Source organism: Protomyctophum bolini (assembly GCF_963924005.1).
Source record: "Protomyctophum bolini genome assembly, chromosome: 9".
NCBI classification, from domain to species: Eukaryota; Metazoa; Chordata; class Actinopteri; order Myctophiformes; family Myctophidae; genus Protomyctophum; species Protomyctophum bolini.
In genome coordinates this window covers 18,910,760-18,920,558 of record NC_137870.1, presented here as the reverse complement: position 1 = coordinate 18,920,558, position 9,799 = coordinate 18,910,760, and positions in this window count along the sequence as shown.

The window sequence follows — 9,799 nt, the reverse complement described above, 5'->3', positions numbered from 1 at the left end:
AACACGGTCGGTGACACACCTGAACAGTACACCCTGTTGCTTAGCAACGAGCAGGCAGCACCTGCCCCCAGTGACCTGCCACTGTGGCTTGGAAGAGCCCGTTCCAGATGCAGCCCCGTCAGCCAGTCTCCCACAGGCAGCTCAGCAGACAGGAGGGGTCTTCCATTGGCCTCCATGGGTACCCGCTCAGCTGCAGGGCTAGTCCGAGCCTTCCAGCATGCGTTAAGGGCCAAGAGAATTCACCATAACGTTGGGACATGTCAGAAAGGTAAGCCTCCCCAAAACAATATAATAATTTCTAATACTTTCCTTAGGCTATAATTTTTGCTACAGTAGATGCGTTGTTCAGTTTTATGAAACATGTCTGCTAGTTCGCTTCAGAACATGAATCTTATTAAGATTTAGGCCTATAGTTAAGCAGTTTTTATGAATTTGAGGAAAAATAAAAAACTAGGTCAGAGGGAATTTTAAAACCAAGGATCTCAATCATAACAAACACATTCGTGAATCGTGTAAAAGCCATTGAAGAACAAGCCGAGGCGATATGAATTATAGAAGCATCAGCGACCAGCTTCCCTTTCTATACAGGTGGCTATTATAGTTTTAATGGCACCTGCTCAGGTGTCCTGTGCTGTTATGACGACGGGCCCTAGTCCAGAGTTCAGCGTAACCCTAACCACTGGGCTGACTGACGCACAGCACAGGGTTTCAGCCAGCGCACACAGCGGATGTGCCAGGAGTTCCATTACAGCCAGGACAGCTCCCCGCGAAGGAGAGGAATGTTAGAACTAGGTTTGCAACAGTTAATTGAACTAATCGATTCCATAGATGACGAAAAAAGAAAATCAAAAATCGATCCTTTTTTTGGGGTATGTCATTGTTGGATAAAACGTTTCAAGTACAATAGTGCTTGAGACTATAGTCACGGAGCGGTTCCCAAACGTTTGACGCACCCCCCCCCCAAATGCCCAGTCTCGTTGTATTTGGCTGAAAATTATATGCAGACTTATTTTTTTCTATTGAAAATGTCAGAGGGTCATCTTAGATCTCACTGAGAGACATGCAGCTGCTCTATGTCTTTTTTTTTACTGTGTTAAATAACACCATAAAACCACCATTAGCCTTTTCATATCACGCACCACCGGCCTAGACGTTTGCGCACCACAAGGGGTGCACACACCACAGTCCGCACCACAAGGGGTGCACCACAAGGGGTGCACACACCACAGTTTAGGAACCCCTGAACTAGTGATTCATCGATTCCTTCTCATTTATTCGATTCATCGAAAAAGTACACTAATCGCTGAAGATAATCAACCGTTGCAGCCCTAGTTAGAATCCTAGGGTTTGGGTGAGGTATTTGGTCAAATATATTTTGGTATTTGATTCAGTCAATATTGCATATACACACATGAAGAAGATACTCTGTAGCTGAGTGTGTGGGACTCCGACTGTCATCAGTTCAAACCTAGACTCAACTGGTTCATGTGTCAAAGTGTCCCCGAGCAAGAACGACACTTAACAGCTCCCTGGGTGCCGTAATGGCATCCACTGCACCTGATAGTTTGGCTGCCATGTACTGTGGCAAATCAGCAACTAAAGGGGGATGGTGAATATAGTTCTGTATCTCTCTCTCTCTCTCTCCCTTCCTCTCAGTTCTTCAGGTGTGAATACAAGCAGTGGCAGTTTCCCCAAATCCCACTCCTCCCAGTACTCTGAGCTCAGCGTCACACACACACCCCTGTCTGTGGACCACAGTCCCGACTCTGGAGTAGTAACTACACCTGTGAGTGCCCTTCACACATGTTGTCTACCTCCTCTATACCCTTCACCCCTCCAACTCATTCTATCCTTTACATGAACCCTTCATCTTTGCATCATTCTAGCCCTGTCTCTTACTACTACTAGAATTTCGCCCGCCTTCGGCGGGCTCATCCCAGTGTCGTTGCAGCGCAATATGGGAAGAAGGAAATTGCGGGAGTTGACAGATTCCACTTCATGTTTCAGCTGTGTTTTTAAACTCAGTAGTGTGCCCTGCACACAGCGGGCAGCGTCTAGTGAACAGATCTAATGAACAGATTTAAGACTTCGGGTGGACGATCTCTTCAAAATAAGAGTACCCTCTAGAGTATGAAAAAGAAGTTTCATTTGCACATTGAAACTACAAATTAAGCATTTAAATGATGCTATATGATGCTAGAAGACACACATTATGTTTCTGTGTAAAAATAAGTAATTAAATAATAATAATAGTAATAATAAAGTTATCTAAATGCATAAATGCTCATCACTGGAGTGCATGGACTTTATAAAGTGGACACTGGACAAAAGACGGCTCCGCGAGGCAACTATCTGGACATACCCATGCGTTCGGGGAGATGTCCTCTACCACACCCCACTCTCCGCTAAGCGGGAGAGGTGTAAAATTCACAGCTGGAGCCCTTCTACTGGGGTCAATGCAAAAAAAAGTACCGTTTCCGGACCCAGAATGGACACTGGACAAAAGACGGCTCCGCGAGGCAACTATCTGGACATACCCACGCGTTCAGGGAGATGTCCTGTACCACACCCCAGTCACCGCTAAGCGGGAGAGGTGTAAAATTCACAGCTGGAGCCCTTCTACTGGGGTCAATGCAAAAAAAATTACCGTTTCCGGACCCAGAATGGACACTGGACAAAAGACGGCTCCGCGAGGCAACTATCTGGACATACCCACGCGTCCGGGGAGATGTCCTCTACCACCCCACAGTCTCCGCTAAGCGGGAGAGGTGTAAAATTCACAGCAGCAGAGCTTCTACTGGGGTCAATGCAAAGAAATGTACCGTTTCCGGACCCAGAATGGACACTGGACAAAAGACGGCTCCGCGAGGCAACTATCTGGACATACCCACGCGTCCGGGGAGATGTCCTCTACCACCCCACAGTCTCCGCTAAGCGGGAGAGGTGTAAAATTCACAGCAGCAGAGCTTCTACTGGGGTCAATGCAAAGAAATTACCGTTTCTGGACCCAGAATGGACCTTTTGTCCAGTGTCCACTTTCTAAAGTCCATGCACTCCAGTGAATAGCATTTATCCATTTAGATAACTTTTTTATGTTATTTAATTACTTATTTTTACACAGAAACATAATGTGTGTCTTTACAATAACTGTAATGTAATAATAATACTAATAATGTAATGTAAAAATTATTTATTTAACGAATTAAATAACCTTATTTTATTCTGAAAGCAACCGGATGTCTTAAATCTGCTAGCTCTCAGACAGGAAGTTCTAAATTTGCTCATAAGACGGAGCCCACACAGCGCACACTCGCAATTGCAGCTGGAGGGCGACGCGACACACACACACACACACACACACACACACACAGAGCGATGTGTGGATAAATCAGAGATTTGGGAAATGTGTTCTGAATGGGCCTGAATATATGTGTGTAGGCTGCAACAATGATTTCATAAAGTGTAGTTTAGTTTTGAACAGGCAACTAATGTAGTGATACACACACACACACACAGAGCGATGTGTGGATAAATCACTGAGATTTGGGAAATGCGCACGCAAGCACAGAATGCACGGCGTTACAGGATTATATAGGGCACCCGTTTTGGTGTGACACACACGGCTTCCACATTTCGCTTCATACTGGGTGAAAGTGTCCTTCCAAAAATTATATTTGCGCTCGAAATTCGTATTCACAATGACATCGAGTTGAGGTGTTGTTTTTAGGGTAATTGTTGCATAAGCGCTATTTCGCACTGGAGTCCCGTGAGGCGGGCAATCTCACTCCCCTCCCCTGTGTCTGAAGCAGCTAGCATGGAAGCTATATGGAACCTTTCCCTCCGAGTGCACACAACGATGCCGTTATCCACGCGTCCATCCGATAGCTTTTAATGTAAATGTCCCATCCACTGAGCAAAAGCGATATAAGCGCCTTATTCATTCATTCGATTCATTTGGGTGTGTGACATGTGTGGGGCTGTGCAGTGCTGTCGGCTTTCGGACGGAGCTGCTGTTCGAGTCGCTGAAAGGGGGAGGGGACTTGGGATGGCAGTGTAGAGTAGGCACGACATTGAGGGGTCGAAACCATCCCGGTCGCGTGGTTCATCTAACGCGTGTGTCACTGTGAAGGACTGGCCCCATTAAGTGAACGTAGTTGGCGACACAGGAGCAGTGAAAGGGGGAGGGGCCTTCGGATGGCAGTGTAGAGTAGGCACGACATTGAGGGGTAGAAACCATCCCGGTCGCGTGGTTGATCTAACGCGTGTGTCACTGTGAAGGACTGGCCCCATTAAGTGAACGTAGTTGGCGTAGTAGACGCCAACATGACGATTCTGACGTAGGCTGTTGAGGTTGAGCAAGAATAGCGTGTTTCAGAAAAGTAATATTTAAACAGTAAATAAGACATTTCTGGCGAATGCAATGTAGTCTATGTCTTTTGTGGGAGTGTGCAGGTTTTATTTTGCATAGAGAGATGTGTGGTGGAAGTGTGGCTTGGTCGGAGATAGAGCACGAATGAACGGCCAGGTGCTCATGTACCCCTGTCTATTAGGGTAGCAGGATAGCAGGATACCTCACTTAAGCACCATATTGGTTGTACAACGAACGAGCTAGAATAGCCACGCTGTGAGCTTAATATACATAGATCATGCTATTTCAGAACATTTGTGAACATGTTTTATCATCTTCAAATTTAATCACATGACAGGTTGAACGTGGTTAAGGCTGAAATGTTTGGTCTGTTCACCCTTTCAATCTTCCAATCCACTTCCAATCAATAATTCCAGTAAGAGTTTTCCCCTGACTGCCTGAGCAAAAACGAAATCTCTCATCCACCCATAGTTCGGTGCTGCCTGCATTCCTGTCCACCAGTAGGGACCAGGGTGTACTGTAGGGGTGGTTTGCAACATTCATGTCAAAGTAGAATAGATTTAACCATTTATGGCAACAAATCGAATACAGTTAAACTTGGCATTAAAGGCTCCGTTCTGGGAGATGTTCCCTGAATTTTGTCTAAGCAGCACGTTAAGTAAAACCCCCCATGGGTATACAAGAGCATAGCATAGCAAGACAGTTAATCAGATTAATTTTAGTCATGCAAACTTGAAACACACAAACTTTAATGCATTTTAACGTTAAAGCCATAGAACATTGAATCAGTCTATATGCATGTAAATTCTAGTTTACTTTAGCCATGCACACATGAATCCAACATTCAGTTTGAGTTCAACATTCAGTTTAAACGTTTGAGCAATGCAAGACTATGAACAATATGGTGGAGGCTCGGGTGGTGGAGGCTTTGCCAGCAGCAGCCTCAATTCTCCATTGACAGCCCATTTCTGTGGAAATATATTTGTTGAATTTTATTGTTGATCGATCAAATTGATATTTGATTAATCGTTTCAGATATGATTTTGTGCTATATGATTGACGTCCCTTTCCAGACATCCAGATACTCTTTCTACCCACTCTCACGCTCTTAGCGCAGGATTAACTATGAGAACATCCACAGTGGGTGCTGGGTTGTGTGGTTTCTCAAGCCCAGGCGATCTCTCCCACAATCATTGAACGCTAGAGACTGTAATTCCGAAAAGTTGAAAGAGGTGCTATTGTACGTGCTCCTGATGGGGGCTCCTCGCGGGCATGAGCAAGTAGGGTACAATAGCAGTGGCAGTTCAGAAAAGTGTGGGATGTAGGCATGTATGCACTATACAGTATAATGTACTGTACTGTAGGAATTAATTTGCATAAGTATGTGAGAAAAGAATGATAAACAATAAAATAAAATCCCACTTCCACTTGTTCCATGCTGTAGAGTAGACCACACACCAGTAGTTCCCAAAGTGGGGTCAGAGGACCGTCATGGTTCCTTGAGTCGGTTCCAACTGGACACATACCGGCCTGTAACTCCAACTCTGAGAGCATATGGAACCAAATGGACCTGTAAGGGCCCTGGGCCCATTCGGTTCCATTTGTATGCTGCAGAGTTATGGCTGTCCATGAAATTTAAATGTTTGAGAACCACTGCTGTATTGAGTAACATAGTTCTCTTGCATAGTATTGTTTCATAAGGTTGTGTGTGCAGTGCACACATGCCTGGAGTCTCTTATAACAGTGTCCACTACAGAGGTCAGTACGGCTAGCAGCAGGGGTCAGCTGGAGTGGGGTCATGGGTATAGTGAGAGGTGTAGGGTTACAGTCACCGTGTAAGAGAGAGGGGGACAGGGCTGTCTGAGGGGGCTTGCGAGTGATAAGTTCAGCTAGACAAGAGGGGTGAGACAGAGGCCCCTTTACACAAGAACGGTTTCCATAGAAAACGGCAAAATAAAGAATCGTTTGCATGGGTCCGTTTAGACGACAACAGCGTTTTTGGGGGTTGAAAATGCAACAAAGTGAAAACTCCTTGCATAGTGGAAATCTTTGAAAACGCTCCGCCTGGCGTCTCCATGTAAACGGGCAAAACGATGAATCCGCAAAACGTGTGACATCATCATGGCTCACGTCGCTGATGTTTATTACATTGGTGCAGAGCCGTAGGTGGTATTTGGAGTTCCTAGAATGAGCAAGCTCTCCCTCGCCCCGCTCATCCTACTGTTATGGCTGGCTCTGGGGCCATAACGAAGAAGGGGAAACCACACCGGAGGACAAGCGAAAAATAAGTAGTTTATTTCATACAAAAGAATTAAAGAACTGAATCAATTTGATCAAAGTTTCCAACTTAGGTTGGCAGGGAAACATGCTGCCCAAAATCTAGAACCAAACAACAAACAAACAAAAGAACAAGGGTGCTCTCCTGCGGCCGCCCCTGCAGCCTGTGGAGAAATGCAGATCTGTAGTGCTTTGAGAGCAGGTGTCTTAAATAGTGTTTGGGGAGGACACTGGCCAGGTGTCTCTCCTTCCACTCATCATCTCTGGCTCCGCCCTCCAACACTGCAATGGAACTGTTAAAGGCACAGCCACACATACACCAGAAACCCCACATAGTAGACAATGGGCTGTATTTTGCGTGTCTTAAGGACCAGGTCTTATTCCCTAACTTGAGTAAACTAAAGACCTGGAGGCGTGATCAATGCCATTTGGCTATTCTGAGTGGCCAAAGAGCATTGATCACGCCTCCAGGTCTTTAGTTTACTCAAGTTAGGGAATAAGACTTGGTACTTAAGACACGCAAAATACAGCCCTAAAGGCCCAGGGGGCCGTCACACTACGAATGCAAATGTAGCGACTAGCGTGCCGCTAGGTGAATGTAAACCATGATGTAAACAAGATAAGATGTAGAACGGAAGTGGTTCTAGTAGCATGTGTGCCTGGTCTATCTGGCAGTGCGCCACCGCCACCTGGCATGCACACTACAGCGTTTTCATTCATTCATTCAAACCTTTATTTATTCTCGAGAGACATTGGTTACCCTCATTTGCAGACAGTGTCGAGACGAGAGTGTTGAGATACAGTACAACATAATACAACATTTTCAAAGCAATAAACAAAAAACAGAACAGATTAACAGAACAGCAACATTTCAGTCACTGTTGCATCTCCGTGTAAAGGCTGCATAACATTTTTTGACCGCAACGGGACATTGCCGTTTTCTCTGGAGACAGTTAAAAGTATAAAAGTGGAGAGAGAGAGAAGGGGGAGGAAGAATAGGGTGAGGCATGTAGAACTGTAGAGTGATAATATATACTTTAAAATAACATAATGTTGCTGTCGGGCAGAATCCTTGAAGGTTTTTAATATGCTTTAGAGTGTCTCGCAAAAGTAGTGAAAATAGTGTGATAAGATCTTGAAGAAGACTTTGAAGAAGAATTTGTTTTAAATGTCATTTTCAAATACAATGACATGGCCCAATTAGGGATGTCAGGGTGAAACACTTTTCTAAAGTGACGTATAAATACATAAGTTAGATGCAGTACTGTTGAGGTACTGCTATTTAGTGTCCACAAAGTTAGGTAACTGCAATCAGCTGATTAGAAACAGCTGACTCCTTCATTAACCAACATTTTAAAGTCACCATGAAAAAGTATGATTTACCATCGTGATTTTTCATCAGCTTTATCAATGTTTTAATGTTTTTTGCTAAATGCAGAATACAGAATGTATACAGTATATTATGTTGTATTCATGCATTTGTTAGAAGCTTTGGGAAGCTGTAGCAGACTATTAACTGTTGTCTTTCCTCCTCTGTGTCATCTCGTCTCCGCTAGTTGCCCTCCAGCCGTTTCCGCTTCTTGTCCTGGCATCGTCTGGAGCACAGCGACGTCACAGGAGACCAGCTGACCTGCCCCAGGGTCAGAGAAGGTCAGGGAATGTGTGGAAACCACTGTGACCTTTTTGCTCTGTGACCTCGAGCAAGTCTTAGGCCATTCTTGCTCTTTGCTGCTCTACAGTTACTCTTGTTTGTGTCATGACGGCACATTGAGGTTAGCCAACACACTAATGTGGGCGTAGCTGCTTTGTGATAATGGCTGAGTCATGGAGACATGAGCGGGATGACGTGGTCCGCCGACCCTCCGGACGGTCCTCCCGTTGGCCAATTATAATATAGGAGAGGATATATTTTGAACTTTGATCCACATAAATCAGTGGTTCTTAAAGTGGGGTCCGGGGACCCTTGTTGGGATCCTGGCAGTCCCTAGGAAAATGATTAATATTTAGGAACCAAATGGACACTTACAGGTTTGTAACTCTGACCCGTGAAGAGTTATGGGGGGCTTGAAATTAAAATGTTTGAGAACCACTGACATGAATACGTCTATTTCGACCACACTGCACACAGGCTTTGTATCGGCAGTGTGGATCAAATGTTTACCCCGGACTGATGTGCTCCACCAGGGCCAACAGCAGATGAGCTGTTTGTCAGAGAGGGGGATGGCATTGAGCTGGAGACAGGCAGGAGGAGGTGGAGGACAGCAGGGGAAGGACAGAGATGGGAGGAAAGGCTCCAAGAGAACTGGGAAAACTGCTTGGTGAGTCAGCAAACTGTGTGTGTGTGTGTGTGTGTGTGTGTGTGTGTGTGTGTGTGTGTGTGTGTGTGTGTGTGTGTGTGTGTGTGTGTGCGCAATGTGTGTGGGGCCATGATGAGACACACACACAAACACACACACACACACACACACACACACACACACACACACACACACACACACACACACACACACACACACACACACACACACAGAGAGACAGACAGAGCTGCATTCCATAAGTTTCATGTTGTATGCAGGATTCAAACCCAGGTCCGCTGCACGAGTGCCAACATGTTTAATGTTAAACTGTAGTGAGCATGTTTTGGGATGCAAGTCATGTCCATTTGAGTTTCATGCAACACCTCTTGTCAACCAGTAGTGGTCCTACACAATCACAGAATCTTCTCAACGGAAAGGCAGGGAGACCACCTCCAATCACTACAGTTGTGAAAGTTAGATAGACTACATTTCTATTCACACAAAAAAGTTATGGACAGTGTTGGACACACGTTGAAAGTAACGTCTCTCTCCCTCTGTTCCCAGGAGTTGAATCTAAGCTACCAGGATCTTGGTGATCCCTACCAACAGGAGAACTTCCGCAGGATTCTCAGACGACTCATCCGTGTGGAGAAACTACAAATGGCCGACAACTCTCTTACCAACCTGAGTTCTATATACCTGCCACGGTAAGAAGTTAAGAACTACACTACCCACAAGGCCACAATGCACCGTACACTCCCCCACCACGCCCAGGTCTACTCCCAGGCTGGGAACATGGACAAGTGGGAAAGTTCTGTGTTCAGGTTAAGGTTAATCCATATGAATGACAACCTCC